Raw genomic sequence first — 6,640 nt, 5'->3', positions numbered from 1 at the left:
CCCTCTGGTTCCTGAGGCTCTACCTGCATCACCTTAGCCAGTGGCTGTTCCTCCAGGCTATTTCAACTCCTGTTACAAAGTGAGTGCTTTCCGCTGCAAGTCAAAGGGATGCATTTTCATCTTGACTGGCCAGATGAAAGTGCAAAACTCCTCTCTGTCCATTTGCCGGAAGACCTAAAAGGCGGGTATGATTTGAAGAGACAAAAATGTCTTTATCTAAGAGCAAGAACGTCGATTGCAGTTATATTCTCATCTTATGGGCCATGTATATACAAATACAGAACTGGCACATCAATATTTATCTAAAATTTAGCAGATTCAAGTATGTTCTACTCTCTGAGCAGAACCCAAAAAGGAATTTAGCAACTGTATTTTATTCTGTTTTGATTTTATCAGAGTGACTCAGGCTGAAGGTGTTTTAGAAGTAATGTAAGTATGATTTATCACCTATGCTCAGGGAGGCAAAGATTGCTTCTTCTGCAAAATGATTGAATTCAAACAATTACCAAACTCAAGCCCAGACAGCCTTCTGGGCCATTGTACTCTGGAAAAAGATGACACTTTGCAGGTTATCTCTCCATAAACACGAATCCAAAGACACTATAGATAGACAAACAGATAGAAATCAATACAAGTAAAATTCATTTTCTCAAATGTAGATGTTGCAGATAAAAATAAAGATGTGTGTATATTTTCCATTAAGAAGATTGCAAACAACTTTAAGACACTGTGAAAAAGAATATGTGTGTATATACACATATAGAGCTTTTGACTGTGCTTTGAAATTAAATCACAAATATATAAATGCCCTGGAATATGCATATTTACATATACTAAATCACTGTATCTTCAAGGGAGAATTTTTATGTAGGTATTATATTTCTTCTCTTCTTCCCTCTTTTTTTCCCCCTCTCTCTCTCTCTCTTTTCTTTCTTTTGGGTTGAGGGATTCCAAAGCAGAAAGGACAAATGTCATATGCTTGAGCTAGTTGCTTTTTGCGAACCGCTCTTTTACCTCTACAATTAAAAAAAAGAAAGCTCTATTTTTATTGGTTGAATAAAATGGGACTGCAAGAAAAATATCTTGGCAGCCCAGTTTATCCGATTTCTCAAGCATCAGAAGACCTAAGATAGGATAGGATATTTTTTTTGGCTGTTGTCTAGATCCGCAGGCTTGAATCTTACATTAGCTCCATGTCACACTGGAGTTAGGAGACATGACAGTAACTACAGAGACTACGAGCATTTCTTCTGCTCTTACTCTATGTTAGGTCCTCTGCTATGAAATGTACACATATTACTTCATTTGACATTCACAACAGCATAAGAGCAACGCTTAAAACTTCCTTCAAAGCAAAGGTCAGGGAGTGGATAAAATGAAGAACTCTTTTTAGTAGAGAGCTGGCAAAGAGGGCACACGAACAGAATGACAAAGGCTAAAATAGAGGGGAGGGAAAACTTAGAGCACAATGAAGTGTCACTTCACTGTAGAAAGAGGGTGCCAATGCCTGGGTCAAGGCTGCTTGAATGGCCGGGCTTACCTTGGATTTGACCCTTCAGTTTTTAGGTTGTGTCAAGTCGTCCCTTTTCAAACAGCTAAGAGATAGGATATTTTTGTTGGTAGCAGAGCAGTGTTGTTCTGTATTTGAGAGTCTATCTAGAGGAATCACAGCAAAATTAATCAGGTATGTTAAAACTTGGAAGAATGATTAGACTGGCTTACATTTCCGGTTTCTGATAGAGGTTGACCCATTACTAAGTCCACTGTGGTATATTTTGCATTCCACATAGCCTACCTGTGAGTATGTGTTATCTGCAGGGCAGTTCTTAGAGAATACTCTGCTCAGTGGATAAAATTGTTATTCTTTCTATGGCTACCTATGACATAAGAACAATGGCCAAGATAGAATTTGCCTTTTACTAGAATGTGAGCTCTGGTGGTGGTCCTATGAGGTTGGGAAAAGATGAAACCTTCTGACACCCAATTTGGGGGTAGTATTAAGTGTCAATTTTTCAATATGAAGAAAGGAAGCATATAATTTAAAAATTATTCTGTATACCTGGCATCTTGTATAGTTTCTCTTGTTTACACATATGTGGTTGCTTTATTTTCCCACAGATTCCATTTTTCCCCTTTCACGGTTGAGCTTTGCTACTCAACTTCCTCACTTCAAATCAGAGAAGAGTTGCTTGTGGTTGTGGTGGGACCTTTAGTGTTGAATGCAGCGATACTTCCTTTGGTTCTGATCAGATGGGGCTGTCAGCTACTGTTTGCCTCCTGCCCTGACGTCTTGTCAAAGTTAATCATTACCATGGGACTATGGACAGTTCTAGACCCACTGGCAGTGTTTATAGTGGATACTGTCCTGGGGGTAAGTCAAGTAAAATAATCAGGATATGAGTTATTGACATAGAATTTAGCTTTAGTGCATGAATCGGTTGACATGGGAAGTTTCAGTAATCATGAACAATTTAATATTTCTCTTAAATTGAAGTTATTAAGTTTTTCCTCATCATAAAAATGATGGATGTCTATTATAATCAGTTGAAGTGTTTATAACTGTCTTAAATGAACATTTGCAGAATAAGCAGGAAATAATGTTGGCAATTAAATTCAAACTAATTGGTGCATTTTCACAATTATTACAGAGAAATTTTATTTGGTAACTTTTTGTTTGTGACTCTTTTTTAGTAGTAAGGGTTTTCATAGCCAAACTTTATTTAAAAAGTAACCATATAGTAGTTCCTTCAATTGGTTAGGTTACTTATTTGCTTTGTGATCGAATACTCTTCTATAATAAATATACTCAAGAAGAAGTAAAGCTTTTTAAACAATTCTAAGTAATAAAGTTTAAAAACTTATTCCATAGGCACTTATTTTGACTTTCATGATGCTCATGAAATGAAAGGAAATCTGAATTTTAACTAAACTTTTATACTGTAGATCTGGCTATGAAATATAGCCCCAAGCAAGAGAGCAGATGGATACTATAAATAAATCAATGTGATCAAACAGTCATTTATAAAATTTTCTTAATTGATCAAAGACTATTCCATAATTGGTGTATTTCTCCTTTCAAGAAGAGAAAGAAAAGTTTTACAATTGGCTTACATATGTTGAGCTGGAGCCAATTGGATTTTGTCCACATTCTGACTTCCCTCAAACTTCTGATTAGCGGGGAAGAGACCATGCGGTCAAGGTTGGTTGAGCAGGAGGTGTAGAGAGGAATGCTGTTTGCATCCTGCTGGGATCATATTCCATGGCATCTCCCAATTCCTCCCAGAGGCCTGATGGGCATATTGAACAGATGGGGTGCCAGTCCGATCCTATTGCAACCCCATAGGTGGAGCCATTTGGGGAGGATGAGCAGCTCTGTCATCTTCTGAGATCACACAGAATGTCTGCAGCCCTCCTGGAATGGCCTTCCTTATTCCAATCAGGTCCTCTAGAGAGATTAATAGCTAAATGGCCCACTGTATCAAAGGCAACTGACAAAATGAGCAGTCTAAATTTACTCTGGGGCCTCTGATGTAATCTACAGGAAAGTAGCCTCCAGCAGGACCATCTCAGCACCAGTTCAGAGGTCTGTAACCTGATGGAAGCTGACTTGGATTCTAATAGATGAGTATAGCACCCATATCTTTCTCCACTTGGAAAGAAAAGCTGAAGGCTCATTCTCAATCTGCACAATTATTGACTCTCCAGTTAGAATCCATCAGGCTTCATTGCAGATGACATCTAATTTTGCTGCCTTTAAAAAACCTTTAAAGCTGCATCTAATCCACAGAGCAGCAGCCTTGGAATTCACACAAGGGCACGCCCATTAATTAAATCCAAATTCACATTCTAACATGCTCTCCAGCGACTCGGCACACCAAGTTTGAGAAGTACTGCTCTAAAGCAGTGGTTCTCAAAGTGAGGTCCACTGGATGAATAGCATCAGTTTCACCAGGGAACTTAATTGCACTGCAAATTGAAATGCAAAATCTCAGGCCCTGCACCAAATCTATGGAGTGAAAAACTCTGGGAAGGAGCCCAGCCTCTGAGAAGGGGCTATTGTGTTTTAACAAGCCTTCCAGATGATTCGCATGCTCATTAAATTTAGTGAACTACTGCTCCACATGGGATCATAGTTATCATAGATTGAATGTCACTCATGAGATTCAACTTGCCTGGGTTCACACTTGCGGTTCTTTCAGCACTTCCTTTTAGCAGAGAAAGCCAGGGATCACTTGTATTTGATCCTGATCAGCCAGCCAAGAGAGAGGCTACCTTATTTTACCAATATATTTTGTTCTGGATTCATTTTTTTATGGCAATCTAAAAGGAGATGTGGCAGATGGAATGGTTTGAGGCTGACGCATTGAGTGGTTGTTGATGTTGCTAATAACATTTTGTTAGTCTCTCAGTTTGCTGGCTCAGAGGTTGGCAATGCATTCCCGGACCCCCATTGATGATACAACAATTCCACTGAGTTCATAAATTCTTTCTCTGCCTGAGCCCAAATCTAGATAAAAAGTAGAGGAAGGATTTGCTATTGAATGTTTTAATTGATCAGCATGTATTTATTGACTATATACTCTCTGCACAGGAATTTAAAAGAAACAGAGTAAGTATGGCATTGTTTCTCCCCTCAATATAGATAGATAAGAATAAGAACACTTAAGAACAAAGACCAAACAAAGGTAGAATACAAGTGTCTTCATTCAGCAAATCATTCTTGAAAATCCATTAGAAGTGATCACGGATTAATAGAAAGGGCATAGATTTGGAGTCGGGGAAAGTGGGTTCTGGTCTCAGCTCTGCCATCTGTCAGCTATATGACGTTGGATAAGTCAGTCTTCAACTTCTTCATATGTATCACAAAAAAGTAATAATACCTACAGACAGTAACACGTACCTTACACATTTCACAGTATTGTTGGGACAACCAATTGGAAATACACTTTGAAAAATCTAAGGCACCATACATATAAACTGAAAGGAACAGGATGAGGATTATAATGAAGTGATGATACTTACGCTCTGTGTACAATATAGGATGTAACAGCCATTGCCCATGATCCAAGCAGGAACTTACAGTCTAGTTGGAGAATCGCACACACAAAGATGAAGTATGGGCAGTGTGTGATGAATGCCATCTGGTAGGCATATCACTTGTTCCCTTATATCCTTCAAGTCTTTGTTCAAATGACAGCTTTTCTGATTGCAGTATTTAATAATACACCTCCAAAAGTACATCCTGTACTTTTTTCTGCTTCATGTTTTTCTTCAAAATGCCATCTTCTAATATACCATATTTGTTACTTAATCTTACCTACATGCTTATCCCCCTACCCCTACCCCAACTTAAATGTAAACTCGAAGAATGTAGGGCTTTTGTCTAATTTTATTCACTCTTCTATCTTCAGAGCTTAATGACACATGGTGGGATTTCACAACGATGTGTGTGGGCCAAATGAATGATTCGCATCTATTGATTAGATTATGTTACTGGCATCACATATCTATCATTTTTAGTATGTGTCATCAGTGAATCCCGCGTCTGTTTCTTTACCTATAAGAAATAGCAGAAGGGGAAGATCTAGAATAGGAGAAATGTATGACAACACTTACAGATCTTCTGCCTGAGGTCCACGGGACAGATTCACATTCTGCAAGGTCAACCTATTAACAAGTACAGAATATAAAAATCTAAATTTTGGTTTGGTGGTGAAAGAAACATCAGTTGAGAGTCAGAATATCTGACTACTAGTCATTGTCCAGATGTTAAAGGATATTCTGATGTAGGGAAAATACAGATTAACTTCTCTGAGCTTCTGTTTTTCTTTGTACGTATGTGATATGGATTAGTTCTGACCATGTCCCTTTAAGCTATACTTAAGTATTATAGTCAGTTTAAAAAGTAAAGAAATTCTTCCTTCTTTCTTACACTGAAGAAAATATATTTTATTTATATTTATATTGCATATTACTTCCACCTGATACCATAAGAGTCATAATTACAGACCATTTACATTTTGTAAAACTCAAAGGTCAAAGACGTCAAATGACAATGTTCTAGGTCCGTAGCATTTAATATTCGTTTTTAAAGACCTCATTGCCTTGTATTTATTTCTAACTCAATATATAATATGTTGTTCCTTGTCTAAAAGAAGGACTTATTGTTAAATTGACCTAATGTAAACTTTGGTTTTCAAGCTCACATTAAATAGCCTGATAACTTTTTTATAAGTTTCCAAAATAAGCCATCTATTTTATGCATAGTACAAATTAAATTCCTTTCAAATCTGCCTCAGAAAGAAAGGGATCTTTCCACCATCATATTTAATTTCTTCATATCTTGTGCTCATTAAATTCAGAAGTTAATAGTACATAAATAATACATGGCTTTTACTTTATGAATTGCATGTAGAGTATACACATTTAAAAGCTTATAAGGAAAATGAGAAAAAAAAAACAAAACTGGTAAACCAGCCATGCAAACCCAGTCTTTTTCTTTTCCTTTGTGTAGCTGAAGATCTGGTGATCTTAATACCTTGAGAATTTAATTTAAAAACAAATTATGGTATCATATAGTTTTTGTGTACTTAAATTCATCTAACTTGATGGTCGGTATTTCCATCCTTATTTCTTGTAT

The sequence above is a fragment of the Neomonachus schauinslandi genome, chromosome 8 (genome assembly GCF_002201575.2).
Source record: "Neomonachus schauinslandi chromosome 8, ASM220157v2, whole genome shotgun sequence".
Lineage (NCBI taxonomy): Eukaryota > Metazoa > Chordata > Mammalia > Carnivora > Phocidae > Neomonachus > Neomonachus schauinslandi.
The sequence above is the reverse complement of the archived record's forward strand: the minus strand, read 5'-3'. Positions refer to the sequence as shown.